General features: G+C 37.6%; 3 non-coding genes and 1 pseudogene across 3 annotated transcripts in view; all 4 read left to right on the top strand.

The window, feature by feature from the left end:
- Positions 1–2,943, top strand: part of LOC119558666 — a 3,971-nt gene extending 1,028 nt beyond the window's left edge. The window contains exon 1 of the ribosomal RNA XR_005220341.1: positions 1–2,943. This exon is cut by the window's left edge and continues 1,028 nt beyond it. This is a non-coding gene — a ribosomal RNA (large subunit ribosomal RNA).
- Positions 2,944–10,727: 7,784 nt separating this feature from the next.
- On the top strand, positions 10,728–12,718 carry LOC119558665. The gene has a single exon (XR_005220340.1). It is a non-coding gene; the product is annotated as a small subunit ribosomal RNA (ribosomal RNA).
- Positions 12,719–13,377: 659 nt separating this feature from the next.
- LOC119558664 lies at positions 13,378–13,556 on the top strand. Its single transcript, XR_005220339.1, has one exon. It is a non-coding gene; the product is annotated as a 5.8S ribosomal RNA (ribosomal RNA).
- Positions 13,557–13,957: 401 nt separating this feature from the next.
- On the top strand, positions 13,958–23,070 carry LOC119558668 (annotated as a pseudogene).
- Positions 23,071–23,607: the final 537 nt, after the last annotated feature.

The following is a 23,607-nucleotide window of genomic DNA, read 5'->3' as shown; positions in this document are numbered from 1 at the left end:
TCAGGGGAAACCCTGATGGAAGACCGAAACAGTTCTGACGTGCAAATCGATTGTCAGAATTGAGTATAGGGGCGAAAGACCAATCGAACCATCTAGTAGCTGGTTCCTTCCGAAGTTTCCCTCAGGATAGCTGGTGCATTTTAATGTTATATAAAATAATCTTATCTGGTAAAGCGAATGATTAGAGGCCTTAGGGTCGAAACGATCTTAACCTATTCTCAAACTTTAAATGGGTAAGAACCTTAACTTTCTTGATATGAAGTTCAAGGTTATGATATAATGTGCCCAGTGGGCCACTTTTGGTAAGCAGAACTGGCGCTGTGGGATGAACCAAACGTAATGTTACGGTGCCCAAATTAACAACTCATGCAGATACCATGAAAGGCGTTGGTTGCTTAAAACAGCAGGACGGTGATCATGGAAGTCGAAATCCGCTAAGGAGTGTGTAACAACTCACCTGCCGAAGCAACTAGCCCTTAAAATGGATGGCGCTTAAGTTGTATACCTATACATTACCGCTAAAGTAGATGATTTATATTACTTGTGATATAAATTTTGAAACTTTAGTGAGTAGGAAGGTACAATGGTATGCGTAGAAGTGTTTGGCGTAAGCCTGCATGGAGCTGCCATTGGTACAGATCTTGGTGGTAGTAGCAAATAATCGAATGAGACCTTGGAGGACTGAAGTGGAGAAGGGTTTCGTGTGAACAGTGGTTGATCACGAGTTAGTCGGTCCTAAGTTCAAGGCGAAAGCCGAAAATTTTCAAGTAAAACACAAATGCCATACAAATATAATTATATTATATAAATCAAGCTAATTAATATACTTGAATAATTTTGAACGAAAGGGAATACGGTTCCAATTCCGTAACCTGTTGAGTATCCGTTTGTTATTAAATATGGGCCTCGTGCTCATCCTGGCAACAGGAACGACCATAAAGAAGCCGTCGAGAGATATCGGAAGAGTTTTCTTTTCTGTTTTATAGCCGTACTACCATGGAAGTCTTTCGCAGAGAGATATGGTAGATGGGCTAGAAGAGCATGACATATACTGTTGTGTCGATATTTTCTCCTCGGACCTTGAAAATTTATGGTGGGGACACGCAAACTTCTCAACAGGCCGTACCAATATCCGCAGCTGGTCTCCAAGGTGAAGAGTCTCTAGTCGATAGAATAATGTAGGTAAGGGAAGTCGGCAAATTAGATCCGTAACTTCGGGATAAGGATTGGCTCTGAAGATTGAGATAGTCGGGCTTGATTGGGAAACAATAACATGGTTTATGTGCTCGTTCTGGGTAAATAGAGTGTCTGGCATTTATGTTGGTCACTTGTTCCCCGGATAGTTTAGTTACGTAGCCAATTGTGGAACTTTCTTGCTAAAATTTTTAAGAATACTAATTGGGTTAAACCAATTAGTTCTTATTAATTATAACGATTATCAATTAACAATCAATTCAGAACTGGCACGGACTTGGGGAATCCGACTGTCTAATTAAAACAAAGCATTGTGATGGCCCTAGCGGGTGTTGACACAATGTGATTTCTGCCCAGTGCTCTGAATGTCAAAGTGAAGAAATTCAAGTAAGCGCGGGTCAACGGCGGGAGTAACTATGACTCTCTTAAGGTAGCCAAATGCCTCGTCATCTAATTAGTGACGCGCATGAATGGATTAACGAGATTCCTACTGTCCCTATCTACTATCTAGCGAAACCACAGCCAAGGGAACGGGCTTGGAATAATTAGCGGGGAAAGAAGACCCTTTTGAGCTTGACTCTAATCTGGCAGTGTAAGGAGACATAAGAGGTGTAGAATAAGTGGGAGATATTAGACTTCGGTTTGGTATCGCCAATGAAATACCACTACTCTTATTGTTTCCTTACTTACTTGATTAAATGGAACGTGTATCATTTCCTAGCCATTATACGGATATATTTATTATATCTTATGGTATTGGGTTTTGATGCAAGCTTCTTGATCAAAGTATCACGAGTTTGTTATATAATCGCAAACAAATTCTTTAATAAAACGGTGCATTTATGTATTTTTGATTTGAAAATTTGGTATAACTCCAATTACTCAGGTATGATCCAATTCAAGGACATTGCCAGGTAGGGAGTTTGACTGGGGCGGTACATCTCTCAAATAATAACGGAGGTGTCCCAAGGCCAGCTCAGTGCGGACAGAAACCACACATAGAGCAAAAGGGCAAATGCTGACTTGATCTCGGTGTTCAGTACACACAGGGACAGCAAAAGCTCGGCCTATCGATCCTTTTGGTTTAAAGAGTTTTTAACAAGAGGTGTCAGAAAAGTTACCATAGGGATAACTGGCTTGTGGCGGCCAAGCGTTCATAGCGACGTCGCTTTTTGATCCTTCGATGTCGGCTCTTCCTATCATTGTGAAGCAAAATTCACCAAGCGTTGGATTGTTCACCCATGCAAGGGAACGTGAGCTGGGTTTAGACCGTCGTGAGACAGGTTAGTTTTACCCTACTAATGACAAAACGTTGTTGCGACAGCATTCCTGCGTAGTACGAGAGGAACCGCAGGTACGGACCAATGGCACAATACTTGTTCGAGCGAACAGTGGTATGACGCTACGTCCGTTGGATTATGCCTGAACGCCTCTAAGGTCGTATCCGTGCTGGACTGCAATGATAAATAAGGGGCAATTTGCATTGTATGGCTTCTAAACCATTTAAAGTTTATAATTTACTTTATAAACGACAATGGATGTGATGCCAATGTAATTTGTAACATAGTAAATTGGGAGGATCTTTGATCACCTGATGCCGCGCTAGTTACATATAAAAGCATTATTTAATACAATGACAAAGCCTAGAATCAATTGTAAACGACTTTTGTAACAGGCAAGGTGTTGTAAGTGGTTGAGCAGCTGCCATACTGCGATCCACTGAAGCTTATCCTTTGCTTGATGATTCGATAATAAAGATGTTGCAAGCGGGCATAATCATTATGCTTGCTTGCAGCATCGCACGCCACTTTGTTTGTGGTGTGTAAGGTAGGGAAGAAGAAATATAAAAGACCTAAATTGGAAACATCAATATATAAGTAAATATTGAACAAACAAAATGTATCGTCATCTTATTAGTGACGCGATGATAAAGTGGCAAACATATTCCATGTATAAATATTCCTATGGTATTAAAATTCAAGTAAAGAGGACATATATAAAAGTTTGTATATATGGTTCATTCAATGGTAGCAGCGGTTGGTTGGTTGGTGTCTGCTCCTCTTATTGTTCAAAACTTATGTTATGGTAGCAAGTCTATATCGTCATATTATTAGTGACGCGAAAAAGTAGTGGCAAAACATATTCCATGTATAAATAAATATTCCTATGGTATTGAAATTCAAGTAAAGAGGCCATTCAAGTAAAGAGGACTTATATAAATATAAGTATATATAATGGTAGCAGCGCGGTTGGTTGGTTGGTGTGTCTGCTCCTCTTATTGTTCAAAACTTATGTTATGGTAGCAAGACTGTATCGTCATATTATTAGTGACGCGAAAAAGTAGTGGCAAAACATATTCCATGTATAAATATTCCTATGGTATTGAAATTCAACTAAAGAGGACATATAAAATTACTATCAATGGTAGCAGTGGTTGGTTGGTTGGTGGTTGGTTGGCGGCTGCTCCTATTATTGTTCAAGACTTATGTTATGGTAGCAAGTCTGTATCGTCATATTAATTATTAGTGACGCGAAAAAGTAGTGGAAATCATATTCCATGTATAAATAGATTCCTATGGTAATGAAATTTTCAAGTAAAGAGAGGACCATTCAAGTAAGAGGACATATAAAAAGTAAGTATATGTTCCTCCAATGGTAGCAGTGGTTGGTTGGTTGGCGGCTGATCCTCTTATTGTTCAAAACTTATTTTATCAATATGAGTTTGGCAATACAATAAAGAAGACCAATCTAATCCATATAAAACTAAATGTATTATATGGATATGCTTAGGAAACCCATATATTCATAAAAAAAAATTATGTATAGAAAATTATACATATATCTTTTATATAAATGAATCGTATGGATATCGCCTTATGGTAGGTATAATAACTTTTTAAGGCATAATAATGTATAATATAGAAAATATACATTGAAATATAAATGCATTTTTATAGATATGGCGGCATATAAGTGCCATATACACAAGAATAAATAATAGAATTTACCAATATATAATTAAAATGAGATATATAAACCTAGTGAGGGGCTGCACTAGTATATGAATCGTATGGATATGGCTTATAGGTATAATACCTATAAGGCATAATAATGTATAATATAATAAATATAAATTAAGATATGAATGAATTATATAAATATGGCATAGAAATGCCATATACATACATAAGAATAAATGGTAGAATTTACCCATATATCACTGAAACACGATATATAAACCTAATGATAGCTGGCACTAGTACTGTAAACATGCACGCAATAGTGCGTGGGGTAAAAAACTACTATAGGGAGGTGGTCGTTGGCGGGCCCCTCCTCGTATTGGTCAAAACTTATGTTATGCATATGAATTTGTCAATACTATATAGAACGCCAAGCATATCCATATAAACTATGGATATGCATAGAAATCCATACAAAAGTAAAAAAAAATTATGTATAGAAAAATATACATATATTTATATAAGTGAATCGTATGGATATGGCTTATAGGTATAATACCTATAAGGCATAATAATGTATAACAAGTAAATATACATTGAAATGTGAATGCATTGTATGGATATGGCATATAAATGCCATATATATAGAAATAAATTGTATATCAATGATATAACAATTATAAACCTAGTGAGGGGCGGCACTAGTGAATGAATCGTATGGATATGGCTTATAGGTATAATACCTATAAGGCATAATAATGTATAATATAATAAATATACATTAAGATATGAATGGATTGTATAAATATGGCATAGAAATGCCATATACATAAGAATAAATGGTAGAATTTACCCATATATCACTGAAACACGATATATAAACCTAGTGATAGCTGGCACTAGTACTGTAAACAGGCACGCAATAGTGCGTGGGGTAAAAAACTACTATAGGGAGGTGGTCGTTGGCGGGCCCCTCCTCGTATTGGTCAAAACTTATGTTATGCATATGAATTTGTCAATACTATATAGAACGCCAAGCATATCCATATAAACTATGGATATGCATAGAAATCCATACAAAAGTAAAAAAAAATTATGTATAGAAAAATATACATATATTTATATAAGTGAATCGTATGGATATGGCTTATAGGTATAATACCTATAAGGCATAATAATGTATAACAAGTAAATATACATTGAAATGTGAATGCATTGTATGGATATGGCATATAAATGCCATATATATAGAAATAAATTGTATATCAATGATATAACAATTATAAACCTAGTGAGGGGCGGCACTAGTGAATGAATCGTATGGATATGGCTTATAGGTATAATACCTATAAGGCATAATAATGTATAATATAATAAATATACATTAAGATATGAATGGATTGTATAAATATGGCATAGAAATGCCATATACATAAGAATAAATGGTAGAATTTACCCATATATCACTGAAACACGATATATAAACCTAGTGATAGCTGGCACTAGTACTGTAAACAGGCACGCAATAGTGCGTGGGGTAAAAAACTACTATAGGGAGGTGGTCGTTGGCGGGCCCCTCCTCGTATTGGTCAAAACTTATGTTATGCATATGAATTTGTCAATACTATATAGAACGCCAAGCATATCCATATAAACTATGGATATGCATAGAAAACCATACAAAAGTAAAAAAAAATTATGTATAGAAAAATATACATATATTTATATAAGTGAATCGTATGGATATGGCTTATAGGTATAATACCTATAAGGCATAATAATGTATAACAAGTAAATATACATTGAAATGTGAATGCATTGTATGGATATGGCATATAAATGCCATATATATAGAAATAAATTGTATATCAATGATATAACAATTATAAACCTAGTGAGGGGCGGCACTAGTGAATGAATCGTATGGATATGGCTTATAGGTATAATACCTATAAGGCATAATAATGTATAATATAATAAATATACATTAAGATATGAATGGATTGTATAAATATGGCATAGAAATGCCATATACATAAGAATAAATGGTAGAATTTACCCATATATCACTGAAACACGATATATAAACCTAGTGATAGCTGGCACTAGTACTGTAAACAGGCACGCAATAGTGCGTGGGGTAAAAAACTACTATAGGGAGGTGGTCGTTGGCGGGCCCCTCCTCGTATTGGTCAAAACTTATGTTATGCATATGAATTTGTCAATACTATATAGAACGCCAAGCATATCCATATAAACTATGGATATGCATAGAAATCCATACAAAAGTAAAAAAAAATTATGTATAGAAAAATATACATATATTTATATAAGTGAATCGTATGGATATGGCTTATAGGTATAATACCTATAAGGCATAATAATGTATAACAAGTAAATATACATTGAAATGTGAATGCATTGTATGGATATGGCATATAAATGCCATATATATAGAAATAAATTGTATATCAATGATATAACAATTATAAACCTAGTGAGGGGCGGCACTAGTGAATGAATCGTATGGATATGGCTTATAGGTATAATACCTATAAGGCATAATAATGTATAATATAATAAATATACATTAAGATATGAATGGATTGTATAAATATGGCATAGAAATGCCATATACATAAGAATAAATGGTAGAATTTACCCATATATCACTGAAACACGATATATAAACCTAGTGATAGCTGGCACTAGTACTGTAAACAGGCACGCAATAGTGCGTGGGGTAAAAAACTACTATAGGGAGGTGGTCGTTGGCGGGCCCCTCCTCGTATTGGTCAAAACTTATGTTATGCATATGAATTTGTCAATACTATATAGAACGCCAAGCATATCCATATAAACTATGGATATGCATAGAAAACCATACAAAAGTAAAAAAAAATTATGTATAGAAAAATATACATATATTTATATAAGTGAATCGTATGGATATGGCTTATAGGTATAATACCTATAAGGCATAATAATGTATAACAAGTAAATATACATTGAAATGTGAATGCATTGTATGGATATGGCATATAAATGCCATATATATAGAAATAAATTGTATATCAATGATATAACAATTATAAACCTAGTGAGGGGCGGCACTAGTGAATGAATCGTATGGATATGGCTTATAGGTATAATACCTATAAGGCATAATAATGTATAATATAATAAATATACATTAAGATATGAATGGATTGTATAAATATGGCATAGAAATGCCATATACATAAGAATAAATGGTAGAATTTACCCATATATCACTGAAACACGATATATAAACCTAGTGATAGCTGGCACTAGTACTGTAAACAGGCACGCAATAGTGCGTGGGGTAAAAAACTACTATAGGGAGGTGGTCGTTGGCGGGCCCCTCCTCGTATTGGTCAAAACTTATGTTATGCATATGAATTTGTCAATACTATATAGAACGCCAAGCATATCCATATAAACTATGGATATGCATAGAAAACCATACAAAAGTAAAAAAAAATTATGTATAGAAAAATATACATATATTTATATAAGTGAATCGTATGGATATGGCTTATAGGTATAATACCTATAAGGCATAATAATGTATAACAAGTAAATATACATTGAAATGTGAATGCATTGTATGGATATGGCATATAAATGCCATATATATAGAAATAAATTGTATATCAATGATATAACAATTATAAACCTAGTGAGGGGCGGCACTAGTGAATGAATCGTATGGATATGGCTTATAGGTATAATACCTATAAGGCATAATAATGTATAATATAATAAATATACATTAAGATATGAATGGATTGTATAAATATGGCATAGAAATGCCATATACATAAGAATAAATGGTAGAATTTACCCATATATCACTGAAACACGATATATAAACCTAGTGATAGCTGGCACTAGTACTGTAAACAGGCACGCAATAGTGCGTGGGGTAAAAAACTACTATAGGGAGGTGGTCGTTGGCGGGCCCCTCCTCGTATTGGTCAAAACTTATGTTATGCATATGAATTTGTCAATACTATATAGAACGCCAAGCATATCCATATAAACTATGGATATGCATAGAAATCCATACAAAAGTAAAAAAAATTATGTATAGAAAAAATATACATATATTTATATAAGTGAATCGTATGGATATGGCTTATAGGTATAATACCTATAAGGCATAATAATGTATAACAAGTAAATATACATTGAAATGTGAATGCATTGTATGGATATGGCATATAAATGCCATATATATAGAAATAAATTGTATATCAATGATATAACAATTATAAACCTAGTGAGGGGCGGCACTAGTGAATGAATCGTATGGATATGGCTTATAGGTATAATACCTATAAGGCATAATAATGTATAATATAATAAATATACATTAAGATATGAATGGATTGTATAAATATGGCATAGAAATGCCATATACATAAGAATAAATGGTAGAATTTACCCATATATCACTGAAACACGATATATAAACCTAGTGATAGCTGGCACTAGTACTGTAAACAGGCACGCAATAGTGCGTGGGGTAAAAAACTACTATAGGGAGGTGGTCGTTGGCGGGCCCCTCCTCGTATTGGTCAAAACTTATGTTATGCATATGAATTTGTCAATACTATATAGAACGCCAAGCATATCCATATAAACTATGGATATGCATAGAAATCCATACAAAAATAAAAAAAAATTATGTATAGAAAAATATACATATATTTATATAAGTGAATCGTATGGATATGGCTTATAGGTATAATACCTATAAGGCATAATAATGTATAACAAGTAAATATACATTGAAATGTGAATGCATTGTATGGATATGGCATATAAATGCCATATATATAGAAATAAATTGTATATCAATGATATAACAATTATAAACCTAGTGAGGGGCGGCACTAGTGAATGAATCGTATGGATATGGCTTATAGGTATAATACCTATAAGGCATAATAATGTATAATATAATAAATATACATTAAGATATGAATGGATTGTATAAATATGGCATAGAAATGCCATATACATAAGAATAAATGGTAGAATTTACCCATATATCACTGAAACATGATATATAAACCTAGTGATAGCTGGCACTAGTACTGTAAACAGGCACGCAGTAGTGCGTGGGGTAAAAAACTACTATAGGGAGGTGGTCGTTGGCGGGCCCCTCCTCGTATTGGTCAAAACTTATGTTATGCGTAAACATATGATTTTGTCAATACTATAAAGAAAACTTGTTTTGTACATACAAAACTAAATGAATTATATGGATATTGAAAAATAAATGGCATTATATCCATATAATGAAAATATACTTGTATTCTCTTATTATAAGAGAGAATACCGTATAGTTGGTTGGCAAAGACAATTGAAAATACCCGAATTGCAGATGATGGGTTCAAAAACTACTATAGGGTGGTGTAGCAAATAATATGAAGATGATATATCCATATAATGGATATACACTAGTATTCTCTTATTATAATAGAGAATACCATATAAATGGTTGGCAAAGACAATTGAAAATACCCGAATTGAAGTTGACGGGTTCAAAAAACTATTATAGGGTGATGTTAGCAAATAAAATAATGAAGATATATCCATATAATGGAATTATATGTGTATTCTCTTATTATATGAGAGAGTACCAAACGGTTGATTGCAAAGACAATTGAAAATACCCGAATTAAAGATATTGGGTCCAAAAACTACTATAGGATGGTCAATGGGCCGGCCATCTACTATTGACGTGACAAAATACTGTCTGTCGGTAGAGAAGATATTAATCCGTCAAATTTGTTTTCTTTATTCATTTATGAATATGAGACTTGGCTCCACGGTTAATATTTTAAGCCCAAAGATAATAATGTTGAAACAAAGGCCAAGGTTTCTATTATACATAGAATAACAAATTGTTTCCGAACTTTATCGTTAATCCAAATAAATAATTACAATTGAGGCAGGCTAATAATGATATATATTTTGTATTGATAATCTTGATATATATGTATATTGGTCTGCCATTATCACATACTGAGTTATGTGATAATTCCCTGCGGGGATAAATTAAAAGAGGTGTCCCTATATTAAAAGAAAATAATATATATATATTATTTTTCTAACTTACATATCATATATGCGCTCGGTTTATATTATATATTACCAAGAGTCTTATATGAATATATACAGATAAATTTTAAATTTATCATCAAAATACAAATGATTTAATTCAATATTTTATATTGGTTAAACAAAAATTGTACATGTGTGGATACAATAATGACGTATGTCGAACAAAAAAGATATTTTAGAATGAAATATGCAAATATAAAGAAAATTATTACGTATTACGAAAAAAAATATTGTGTTTTTAACATCAATAATTAAAAAACTTGTTATTATTAGTGGCGGAACAAGTATATATTGTGAAAACAACAAACGTATACGAATGCTATATAAAAATGGCCGTATTCGATAGAAACAATCTATAAATTTATATTGCTAATTTCTATTCAAAAATATGAATGAAATATGAATAAAAACATTATTCTGGTTGATCCTGCCAGTAGTTATATGCTTGTCTCAAAGATTAAGCCATGCATGTCTAAGTACACACGAATTAAAAGTGAAACCGCAAAAGGCTCATTATATCAGTTATGGTTCCTTAGATCGTTAACAGTTACTTGGATAACTGTGGTAATTCTAGAGCTAATACATGCAATTAAAACATGAACCTTATGGGACATGTGCTTTTATTAGGCTAAAAACCAAGCGATCGGCAAGATCGTTATATTGGTTGAACTCTAGATAACATGCAGATCGTATGGTCTTGTACGACGACAGATCTTTCAAATGTCTGCCCTATCAACTTTTGATGGTAGTATCTAGGACTACCATGGTTGCAACGGGTAACGGGGGAATCAGGGTTCGATTCCGGAGAGGGAGCCTGAGAAACGGCTACCACATCTAAGGAAGGCAGCAGGCGCGTAATTACCCACTCCCAGCTCGGGGAGGTAGTGACGAAAAATAACAATACAGGACTCATATCCGAGGCCCTGTAATTGAATGAGTACACTTTAAATCCTTTACAAGGACCATTGGAGGGCAAGTCTGGTGCCAGCAGCCGCGGTAATTCCGCTCCAATAGCGTATATTAAAGTTGTTGCGGTTAAAACGTTCGTAGTTGAACTTGTGCTTCATACGGGTAGTACAACCTTACAATTGTGGTTAGTACTATACCTTTATGTATGTAAGCGTATTACCGGTGGAGTTCTTACATGTGCTTAGATACTTGTATTTTTCATATGTTCCTCCTATTTAAAAACCTGCATTAGTGCTCTTAAACGAGTGTTATTGTGGGCCGGTACAATTACTTTGAACAAATTAGAGTGCTTAAAGCAGGCTTCAAATGCCTGAATATTCTGTGCATGGGATAATGAAATAAGACCTCTGTTCTGCTTTCATTGGTTTTCAGATCAAGAGGTAATGATTAATAGAAGCAGTTTGGGGGCATTAGTATTACGACGCGAGAGGTGAAATTCTTGGACCGTCGTAAGACTAACTTAAGCGAAAGCATTTGCCAAAGATGTTTTCATTAATCAAGAACGAAAGTTAGAGGTTCGAAGGCGATCAGATACCGCCCTAGTTCTAACCATAAACGATGCCAGCTAGCAATTGGGTGTAGCTACTTTATGGCTCTCTCAGTCGCTTCCCGGGAAACCAAAGCTTTTGGGCTCCGGGGGAAGTATGGTTGCAAAGCTGAAACTTAAAGGAATTGACGGAAGGGCACCACCAGGAGTGGAGCCTGCGGCTTAATTTGACTCAACACGGGAAAACTTACCAGGTCCGAACATAAGTGTGTAAGACAGATTGATAGCTCTTTCTCGAATCTATGGGTGGTGGTGCATGGCCGTTCTTAGTTCGTGGAGTGATTTGTCTGGTTAATTCCGATAACGAACGAGACTCAAATATATTAAATAGATATCTTCAGGATTATGGTGTTGAAGCTTATATAGCCTTCATTCATGGTGGCAGTAAAATGTTTATTGTGTTTGAATGTGTTTATATAAGTGGAGCCGTACCTGTTGGTTTGTCCCATTATAAGGACACTAGCTTCTTAAATGGACAAATTGCGTCTAGCAATAATGAGATTGAGCAATAACAGGTCTGTGATGCCCTTAGATGTCCTGGGCTGCACGCGCGCTACAATGAAAGTATCAACGTGTATTTCCTAGACCGAGAGGTCCGGGTAAACCGCTGAACCACTTTCATGCTTGGGATTGTGAACTGAAACTGTTCACATGAACTTGGAATTCCCAGTAAGTGTGAGTCATTAACTCGCATTGATTACGTCCCTGCCCTTTGTACACACCGCCCGTCGCTACTACCGATTGAATTATTTAGTGAGGTCTCCGGACGTGATCACTGTGACGCCTTGTGTGTTACGGTTGTTTCGCAAAAGTTGACCGAACTTGATTATTTAGAGGAAGTAAAAGTCGTAACAAGGTTTCCGTAGGTGAACCTGCGGAAGGATCATTATTGTTTAATATCCTTACCGTTAATAAAAAAATTTGTTTTTATTATAATAATATAATATATTATAGTAATACAAATAAAATATAAATTGCCAAAAATATGATCTTTTATAGATCAAATATAAAATTTCGAACAAGCAAATCGAAATAATAATTGTAATAATAAATATATTATTGCATTAAATAAGAGATAAATAAATAAGCAAAAGCAAACAAATAACAAATTCGAACAAGCAAATCGAAATTATTAAATTTATTTAATATTATTATTATATTGTATATTAAATGCAATTAATTAATAAAACACTGTGTGTATATGGACCATAATATACACGCGTTGCGATATGTATTGTTCATCTCAGTTATGCGCATACATTGGATAATGCAACAACCTAAAATGTACAATGTTGTACCTGATTATTACAGGTTAATGTTTTATATAAATTTCAATATATATCGCTAAAAAAAAGTATTAATACCGTAAATGCCATTTAAAAAATACTTGATATATTATTGGTTATATGAAACTAAGACATTTCGCAGCATTCGTTTTAGGTATAAAAATCAATTTATTGAAGGAATTGATATATGCCAGTAAAATGGTGTATTTTTAATTTCTTTCAATAAAAACATATATGACAAAATTACCAAACCAATATATAAAACTCTAAGCGGTGGATCACTCGGCTCATGGGTCGATGAAGAACGCAGCAAACTGTGCGTCATCGTGTGAACTGCAGGACACATGAACATCGACATTTTGAACGCATATCGCAGTCCATGCTGTTATGTACTTTAATTAATTTTATAGTGCTGCTTGGACTACATATGGTTGAGGGTTGTAAGACTATGCTAATTAAGTTGTTTATATAAATTTTATAATGAAATTTTATAAGCATATGGTATATTATTGGATAATAATAATTTAATTATTATATTATTCATAATATTAACAAATATATGAAAAACATTATCTCACATTAGTAAATAATTTGAATGTGAAAAACGAAGAGAAATATTTTCTTTTTCAATCAAATAATACTGAGAAATGTCTAGCATAAAAAATTTATCTAGAATTGTCTCTTATTAAAGATTAGTAAATAGAAAGCCGTTGACAATATTATTATTCTTCGTTGATTCGTTAGACCAAACAAATGCCATACAAATATATAAAATATATAACGAATTTAATAAAATGTTTTATCATTATATATAAAGAATTAATTGCAAAAAAAGTTATACACAACCTCAACTCATATGGGACTACCCCCTGAATTTAAGCATATTAATTAGGGGAGGAAAAGAAACTAACCAGGATTTTCTTAGTAGCGGCGAGCGAAAAGAAATCAGTTCAGCACTAAGTCACTTTGTCTATATGGCAAATGTGAGATGCAGTGTATGGAGCGTCAATATTCTAGTATGAGAAATTAACGATTTAAGTCCTTCTTAAATGAGGCCATTTACCCATAGAGGGTGCCAGGCCCGTATAACGTTAATGATTACTAGATGATGTTTCCAAAGAGTCGTGTTGCTTGATAGTGCAGCACTAAGTGGGTGGTAAACTCCATCTAAAACTAAATATAACCATGAGACCGATAGTAAACAAGTACCGTGAGGGAAAGTTGAAAAGAACTCTGAATAGAGAGTTAAACAGTACGTGAAACTGCTTAGAGGTTAAGCCCGATGAACCTGAATATCCGTTATGGAAAATTCATCATTAAAATTGTAATATTTAAACAATATTATGAAAATAGTGTGCATTTTTTCCATATAAGGACATTGTAATCTATTAGCATACAAAATTTATCATAAAATATAACTTATAGTTTATTCAAATTAATTTGCTTGCATTTTAACACAGAATAAATGTTATTAATTTGATAAAGTGCTGATAGATTTATATGAATACAGTGCGTTAATTTTTCGGAATTATATAATGGCATAATTATCATTGATTTTTGTGTTTATTATATGCACTTGTATGATTAACAATGCGAAAGATTCAGGATACCTTCGGGACCCGTCTTGAAACACGGACCAAGGAGTCTAACATATGTGCAAGTTATTGGGATATAAACCTAATAGCGTAATTAACTTGACTAATAATGGGATTAGTTTTTTAACTATTTATAGCTAATTAACACAATCCCGGGGCGTTCTATATAGTTATGTATAATGATATTTATATTATTTATGCCTCTAACTGGAACGTACCTTGAGCATATATGCTGTGACCCGAAAGATGGTGAACTATACTTGATCAGGTTGAAGTCAGGGGAAACCCTGATGGAAGACCGAAACAGTTCTGACGTGCAAATCGATTGTCAGAATTGAGTATAGGGGCGAAAGACCAATCGAACCATCTAGTAGCTGGTTCCTTCCGAAGTTTCCCTCAGGATAGCTGGTGCATTTTAATGTTATATAAAATAATCTTATCTGGTAAAGCGAATGATTAGAGGCCTTAGGGTCGAAACGATCTTAACCTATTCTCAAACTTTAAATGGGTAAGAACCTTAACTTTCTTGATATGAAGTTCAAGGTTATGATATAATGTGCCCAGTGGGCCACTTTTGGTAAGCAGAACTGGCGCTGTGGGATGAACCAAACGTAATGTTACGGTGCCCAAATTAACAACTCATGCAGATACCATGAAAGGCGTTGGTTGCTTAAAACAGCAGGACGGTGATCATGGAAGTCGAAATCCGCTAAGGAGTGTGTAACAACTCACCTGCCGAAGCAACTAGCCCTTAAAATGGATGGCGCTTAAGTTGTATACCTATACATTACCGCTAAAGTAGATGATTTATATTACTTGTGATATAAATTTTGAAACTTTAGTGAGTAGGAAGGTACAATGGTATGCGTAGAAGTGTTTGGCGTAAGCCTGCATGGAGCTGCCATTGGTACAGATCTTGGTGGTAGTAGCAAATAATCGAATGAGACCTTGGAGGACTGAAGTGGAGAAGGGTTTCGTGTGAACAGTGGTTGATCACGAGTTAGTCGGTCCTAAGTTCAAGGCGAAAGCCGAAAATTTTCAAGTAAAACACAAATGCCATACAAATATAATTATATTATATAAATCAAGCTAATTAATATACTTGAATAATTTTGAACGAAAGGGAATACGGTTCCAATTCCGTAACCTGTTGAGTATCCGTTTGTTATTAAATATGGGCCTCGTGCTCATCCTGGCAACAGGAACGACCATAAAGAAGCCGTCGAGAGATATCGGAAGAGTTTTCTTTTCTGTTTTATAGCCGTACTACCATGGAAGTCTTTCGCAGAGAGATATGGTAGATGGGCTAGAAGAGCATGACATATACTGTTGTGTCGATATTTTCTCCTCGGACCTTGAAAATTTATGGTGGGGACACGCAAACTTCTCAACAGGCCGTACCAATATCCGCAGCTGGTCTCCAAGGTGAAGAGTCTCTAGTCGATAGAATAATGTAGGTAAGGGAAGTCGGCAAATTAGATCCGTAACTTCGGGATAAGGATTGGCTCTGAAGATTGAGATAGTCGGGCTTGATTGGGAAACAATAACATGGTTTATGTGCTCGTTCTGGGTAAATAGAGTGTCTGGCATTTATGTTGGTCACTTGTTCCCCGGATAGTTTAGTTACGTAGCCAATTGTGGAACTTTCTTGCTAAAATTTTTAAGAATACTAATTGGGTTAAACCAATTAGTTCTTATTAATTATAACGATTATCAATTAACAATCAATTCAGAACTGGCACGGACTTGGGGAATCCGACTGTCTAATTAAAACAAAGCATTGTGATGGCCCTAGCGGGTGTTGACACAATGTGATTTCTGCCCAGTGCTCTGAATGTCAAAGTGAAGAAATTCAAGTAAGCGCGGGTCAACGGCGGGAGTAACTATGACTCTCTTAAGGTAGCCAAATGCCTCGTCATCTAATTAGTCAGTTCGAGAAGGTTCGACGTGCTGAGAGAGGCGCTCTCTCGGGCGCTCCGTGTGTCAGGCCAATTTCGGCAATAAAACTCCTATTTCATTGCTAAAAAAATAGCATAAATTTTCGCGCATTGTGTCCGCAAAATCATTCCGTGTGTTTTCTGCACAAAAAAGTGGTAGGAAGGCCAAAATCGCGATTTTCCACCCCAGACAGTTCGAGAAGGTTCGACGTGCTGAGAGAGGCGCTCTCTCGGGCGCTCCGTGTGTCAGGCCAATTTCGGCAATAAAACTCCTATTCCATTGCTAAAAATAGCACAAATATTCGCGCATTGTGGTCGCATAGTCATTCCGCGTGTTTTCTGCACGAAAAAGGTGGTGGGAAGGCCAAAATCGCGATTTTCCACCCCAGACATTTCGAGAACGTTCGACGTGCTGAGACAGAGGCGCTCTCTCGGGCGCCCCGTGTGTCAGGCCAATTTCGGCAATAAAACTCATACTTCATCGTTGTGAGAGAGGCGCTCTCTCTCGAGTGGCGCCTGCCTTATCTAGATAACATTTTGACAGCAGCGCGGTTCGCGTCTGCACTAAATTTGAACCGGTTCGTGTCTCCGCAAATTGGTTGGTTTTTGGAAATCAGCTGATTTCATTCCGCCAGAGGGCGACTACTCCAGGATTCATAGCATACATTCGGCGACTCCTCATCGCTGTATCACTCCGCCAGAGGGCGGCGACTCCTAAAACTATTGCCTACATTTCGGCGACACCTCGTCGTCGATTTTTGTCAGCAGAGGGAAAGGAAATAAATAGTTCACTCACACAGTTAGCCGGCTGTGCTTGTTGGTGGTGCTGTCGCCATGGGTGACAATAGCAACACCGGCAGCATGGAAGTGGACAACGCGGCTGTAGCCGCACTCAAAAAATGCACTTGGCAGGTTCTGAAGCCGAGAGTCTTACCAAAAGGAGTCAAAAGGAGTCTACCTCCCGGGTCGCCAGAGGCAATTAGAGGCGTAAAGAAAATCATCGTGGAGAAACGGGAAAAATCTCCCAGCCCAACCCCGAGCTCCTCGAGCTCCTCGAGCCCCTCAAACATCTCTTCACCTGAGGAAGGTGAGATAACTCGCCCTTACATTTTTCCTAAAAAGACCATAAAGAATAAGGCTGCCGTGAATCAAGACAAAAAGATGGATATTGGTCCTAGCACCTCTAACCGCTTCGCTTCTCTGCCGGTAGAGAGCAGCAATGAAAAGACCGTCGATAATGCCGAACCTAAAGCAGCACCCAAGCCCCCTCCAATTTTTGTGCCGGATGTAGAAAACATTGGCGAATTTTTAAACGAACTGCGCACATTGGTGAATTCCGATACTTTCTCTTACAAGGCAACGGGAAGAGGCAACATCAGGCTGATGCCGAAGGACAGCACCACTTACCGAAAAATTGTTGCTCACCTGGACAACTGTCAAGTAGCTTTCCGTACCTTCCAACTGAAGGAAGAGCGAGCTTTCCGCATTGTTGTCAAAGGACTACACCATACTACACCAATTGAGGAGGTCAAGCAAGCCTTTGTGAATCTCGGCCACAATGTGCGTGATGCTAAAAATGCAGTATCAAGAGTAACAAAAATGCCATTGTCGATGTTTTTCGTCAACCTCGAACCAGCTCCAACAAACAAGAAAGTCTTCGAAACCAACAGACTGTGCCATGCCGTCGTCTCCATTGAGGAGCCAAAAAAGTTCGACGGAGTGGTACAATGCTTCCGCTGCCAAGCTTTTGGGCATACTAAGAGGTACTGCAAACTCCAACATGTCTGTGTCAAATGCGGATTATCACACGACTCCCTGAATTGCATGAAGGCAAAGGAAGACCCACCTGTGTGCGGAAATTGTGGTGATGAACACACCGCCTCCTACCGCGGTTGTAGAGTCTACGTAGAAGCCAAGAAGCGCTTCAGCCCTAAGCCTAAGGCAGTAACTACTTCTTCATCCAATCCTGCTCCACACGCAAATTTCCCAGCGAGCAGTGCCGCGAACCAAACAGGGAATCACAAATACAGTTACGCCAACGTTGCTAGGGCTGGCGCGGCTGGAAACTTCGACAATAATGGCCAGTCCCCCCTTGATGCCTTGGAGGAGAGAATGATGCGCCGAATGGAATCCATGATGAACTCCATGTTCAATCAGTTCCAAAACTTAGTGATGACAATGCTCTCCAACCAGAACAATCATAAATGTCCATAAACACCCAACTTATAATATGGAATGCGAACGGCTTGGCTCGGAGCAAGCCCGAGGTCGAGCATTATATAAAGACCAACCAAGTAGACATCTTACTCGTGTCCGAGACACACTTCACCACCAGATCCCACTTTACCATTCCCGGCTACGAAATAATCAACGCATTGCACCCTGGCGACCAGATGCGTGGAGGAGCCTCTATTATCATCAGACGCGGCATTCAATACGAGGAGCTCGAGCCCGTACAACTGGAATGGATGCAGTGTGCGAAAATCCACCTTATAACGTCGCAAGGCAAAATTACCATCGCCTCCGCATACCTCCCTCCAAGATACACACTGAGCCAAAGTGATCTGTCCGACGTACTACTGAATCTGGGTCCTAGATTCTTAATCGGAGGCGACTTCAACGCAAAACATACCTGGTGGGGATCACGAACCGTCAACCCGAAAGGAAGCACACTTCTTGGATGCATCAGGGCACTGGGTTGCACCGTCTATTCAACTGGAGAGCCTACCTACTGGCCCACCGACCCAGCCAAAATTCCGGACCTCTTGGACTTTGCATTCAGCAGAGGAGTTGACCCCACAAAAATATCTACGGCTGCATGCCATGATCTTACATCCGATCACAGCATGGTCAAGATTTTGTATAACAACTCCTATCTGAGAAATCCAACTGCAGTCAAGCTCATCAGACGGAATACAAACATCCCGATTTTTAAGTCTTGGCTAGAAAATCATGTAGACCCCCAGCCAGTTCTTGAAAGTCCAATAGACATCGACGAAGCGGTGGAGTACCTCACCAGACAGGTTCATCTGGCAGCAAGCATCGCAACTCCAGAGGCTGAAACCACGCGAACGGTGCACACCAGAGGCCACAGAGACAACTATCTCTGGTCAACCGAGCTGGCAACAATGGTAAGCGAAAAACGGCGTTTGAGGAGGGTCTGGCAGCTTAGTAGAAGACGGTCAGACAAAACAATCTACAACAGGGCTTGTAAAGACCTTAGCAGGATGCTTCTTGATCTAAAAAGCAAGTCCCTAGAAGCTTACCTCGCGGACCTTGAACCCTGTAGTGCACACCACAAGCTTTGGAATGCAACAAAGTATTTAAAGCGACCCACACGGAGGATAGCCCCGGTCAGATCATCAACTGGAGCTTGGTGTCGTTCAGACCAGGAAAAAGCAAACGCCTTTGCCGACCACTTAAAGAGTAGTTTCCAGCCATTCGACCTGTGCGACCCAGTGGACCATCAAGAGACTCTTCATTTCCTGGATGTGGCGTGTCCCATGGACTTGCCCATTCCAGAAATCGACTGCGAGGAGATAGAGGAGGAGATAGCAACACTCAAACCATCAAAGTCTCCCGGGTATGATCGCCTGGATGCCGCTGCTCTGAAGTTCATGCCGCCGAACTGCATCGGAAACCTAAAGTTCATCATGAACCAAAGTCTAAGACTCGGTCATTTCCCAACACAATGGAAATGTGCCGAAGTTATCGTCATCGCCAAACCAGGTAAGCCTGAGGCCGAACTGGGATCATACAGGCCCATCAGCCTCCTGTCAATTCTCTCAAAAATCCTGGAAAAATTATTCCTGAGGAGATTGATGCCTGTATTAGAAGAACAACATGTTATCCCAGATCACCAGTTTGGCTTCAGGCGAGCTCACGGGACTATACAGCAGTGTCACAGGGTAGTCAGCTGCATTCTAGACTCCTTCGAGACTAAAAGGTTCTGCTCTGCAGCGTTCCTAGACGTCAGGCAAGCGTTTGACAGAGTATGGCACCAGGGCCTACTGTTCAAATTAAAGCACAGCCTGCCTACCCCTTACTATCTTCTACTAAAGGGCTACCTCGAAAATAGAAGATTTTACGTAAGGTGCAAACATCAGGAATCGCCTATCCACGAAGTGGCCGCCGGAGTTCCCCAAGGCAGCGTGCTAAGTCCTATACTATACTCGGTGTATACCGCGGACATGCCCATTCCCTCTGGTAGCCACAGCATGGTATGCACATACGCGGATGACACGGCTTTCTTAGTCTCCGAAGACTCCCTGCCAATGGCTGCGCAAGGCCTACAACAAGCTCTGTCCAACATAGAACCATGGCTAAAGAGATGGAATATCATTATCAACCCAGAGAAGTCTACGCATATAACCTTCTCTCTAAGGCCAGGAATATCCCCAGCGGTTTTGTTAAACAATGCTGCCATACCACAACAGCCTTCAGTCAAATATCTGGGCCTGACACTGGACCGTAGACTAACATGGAAGGATCACATAGTGGCCAAAACAAAGCTAATGAAACTAAAAAACCGGCAAATGTGGTGGTTATTGCAAAGAAGGAGTAAATTATCCTTAAAAAACAAATTGCTCCTTTATAATAGCATAATCAAACCAGCGTGGATTTATGGCATTGAAATATGGGGCACTGCAGCCAGTTCAAATTTAAAAAAACTAGAAAGAGCAGAAAACAGAATCCTGCGTCAAATTCTAAATGCGCCGTTCTACGTACGTAACACCACAATAAAGAGGGACTTAAAGCTTCCCACAGTGGTAGAAGAGGTAGCTAAATTCAGCAGAAGGCATCTGGATAAAATGGTAGCCCACATAAACCCACTCGCAACCAGAGTGCTGGATGGACAACCTCGGAGGTTAAAAAGACGACACCCTGCGGACCTGCCCTTCAGGGTCCCTTGATCCTTAGGCATCATAATTGATGTAACCACCAAAACTGACACACAAACTCACTAATCCACTCACACCTATCTTGTATAATCTTAATACACCTCAACACACAAAATATTGTTACCTCACACTCAATTTTATCAAAAAATTTAATCTATTGCCCACCGGGCAGACGTAAATATAAAGTATCATATCAAAAAAAAAAAAAAAAAAAAAAAAAAATCTAATTAGTGACGCGCATGAATGGATTAACGAGATTCCTACTGTCCCTATCTACTATCTAGCGAAACCACAGCCAAGGGAACGGGCTTGGAATAATTAGCGGGGAAAGAAGACCCTTTTGAGCTTGACTCTAATCTGGCAGTGTAAGGAGACATAAGAGGTGTAGAATAAGTGGGAGATATTAGACTTCGGTTTGGTATCGCCAATGAAATACCACTACTCTTATTGTTTCCTTACTTACTTGATTAAATGGAACGTGTATCATTTCCTAGCCATTATACGGATATATTTATTATATCTTATGGTATTGGGTTTTGATGCAAGCTTCTTGATCAAAGTATCACGAGTTTGTTATATAATCGCAAACAAATTCTTTAATAAAACGGTGCATTTATGTATTTTTGATTTGAAAATTTGGTATAACTCCAATTACTCAGGTATGATCCAATTCAAGGACATTGCCAGGTAGGGAGTTTGACTGGGGCGGTACATCTCTCAAATAATAACGGAGGTGTCCCAAGGCCAGCTCAGTGCGGACAGAAACCACACATAGAGCAAAAGGGCAAATGCTGACTTGATCTCGGTGTTCAGTACACACAGGGACAGCAAAAGCTCGGCCTATCGATCCTTTTGGTTTAAAGAGTTTTTAACAAGAGGTGTCAGAAAAGTTACCATAGGGATAACTGGCTTGTGGCGGCCAAGCGTTCATAGCGACGTCGCTTTTTGATCCTTCGATGTCGGCTCTTCCTATCATTGTGAAGCAAAATTCACCAAGCGTTGGATTGTTCACCCATGCAAGGGAACGTGAGCTGGGTTTAGACCGTCGTGAGACAGGTTAGTTTTACCCTACTAATGACAAAACGTTGTTGCGACAGCATTCCTGCGTAGTACGAGAGGAACCGCAGGTACGGACCAATGGCACAATACTTGTTCGAGCGAACAGTGGTATGACGCTACGTCCGTTGGATTATGCCTGAACGCCTCTAAGGTCGTATCCGTGCTGGACTGCAATGATAAATAAGGGGCAATTTGCATTGTATGGCTTCTAAACCATTTAAAGTTTATAATTTACTTTATAAACGACAATGGATGTGATGCCAATGTAATTTGTAACATAGTAAATTGGGAGGATCTTTGATCACCTGATGCCGCGCTAGTTACATATAAAAGCATTATTTAATACAATGACAAAGCCTAGAATCAATTGTAAACGACTTTTGTAACAGGCAAGGTGTTGTAAGTGGTTGAGCAGCTGCCATACTGCGATCCACTGAAGCTTATCCTTTGCTTGATGATTCGATAATAAAGATGTTGCAAGCGGGCATAATCATTATGCTTGCTTGCAGCATCGCACGCCACTTTGTTTGTGGTGTGTAAGGTAGGGAAGAAGAAATATAAAAGACCTAAATTGGAAACATCAATATATAAGTAAATATTGAACAAACAAAATGTATCGTCATCTTATTAGTGACGCGATGATAAAGTGGCAAACATATTCCATGTATAAATATTCCTATGGTATTAAAATTCAAGTAAAGAGGACATATATAAAAGTTTGTATATATGGTTCATTCAATGGTAGCAGCGGTTGGTTGGTTGGTGTCTGCTCCTCTTATTGTTCAAAACTTATGTTATGGTAGCAAGTCTATATCGTCATATTATTAGTGAAGCGAAAAAGTAGTGGCAAAACATATTCCATGTATAAATAAATATTCCTATGGTATTGAAATTCAAGTAAAGAGGCCATTCAAGTAAAGAGGACTTATATAAATATAAGTATATATAATGGTAGCAGCGCGGTTGGTTGGTTGGTGTGTCTGCTCCTCTTATTGTTCAA

This window comes from Drosophila subpulchrella, unplaced genomic scaffold, assembly GCF_014743375.2.
Source record: "Drosophila subpulchrella strain 33 F10 #4 breed RU33 unplaced genomic scaffold, RU_Dsub_v1.1 Primary Assembly Seq127, whole genome shotgun sequence".
Taxonomy (NCBI): domain Eukaryota; kingdom Metazoa; phylum Arthropoda; class Insecta; order Diptera; family Drosophilidae; genus Drosophila; species Drosophila subpulchrella.
The sequence above is the reverse complement of the archived record's forward strand: the minus strand, read 5'-3'. Positions and strand labels throughout refer to the sequence as shown.